Raw genomic sequence first — 643 nt, 5'->3', positions numbered from 1 at the left:
CTAATAAATACACCCCTTCCTGAAGTCGGGGTTTTTAGCATGTATTAGCTCTAGAATTACCACAGGTATCCATGTAGTAAGGTACTATCAAATAAACGATAACTGATTTAATGAGCCATTCGCAGTTTCACAGTACAAGTTGCTTATACTTAGACATGCATGGCTTAATCTTTGAGACAAGCATATGACTACTGGCAGAATCAACCAGGTAACTTCATAGCAAGACGTCCCGGGGGGCCCGCCCGCCTTGCGGTGGGAGGGTCCCGGGAGCCCAGACCCCCGAGGGGGTAGAATGTAGTTAGATGGAAGGGGCGCACGGGGCGCCCGGTCGCAGCGGCACCCCCGGCGTACCGGGGGGACGTTGAAACCATCCAATTGCCCCCACTAAACTCCTCAGCACCAGTCCGCACGCAGGGATCCGACCAGGCGCCCGTGAAGGCGCTGAGCGGCTGCGGCATGTGGCCCTCGGATGAAGGGACCAGACCCCGTGGACAACGCCGGCGAACGGCGGATCCCACGGGGCGGCTCCCTCCAGGAATCTGAGTTTCGGGGATGGCCAGCGGCCAACGATCCACAGACTCCAACGGTGCCGGGCGCCAAAAGGCCCCCGGGCTTCGGTCACCGCAGCGGTACACCAGAAACC

This window comes from Penicillium vulpinum (genome assembly GCF_028829585.1).
Source record: "Penicillium vulpinum strain IBT 29486 chromosome Unknown utg000007l_segment0_segment0, whole genome shotgun sequence".
In the NCBI taxonomy this organism is placed as follows: Eukaryota; Fungi; Ascomycota; class Eurotiomycetes; order Eurotiales; family Aspergillaceae; genus Penicillium; species Penicillium vulpinum.
The sequence above is the reverse complement of the archived record's forward strand: the minus strand, read 5'-3'. Positions refer to the sequence as shown.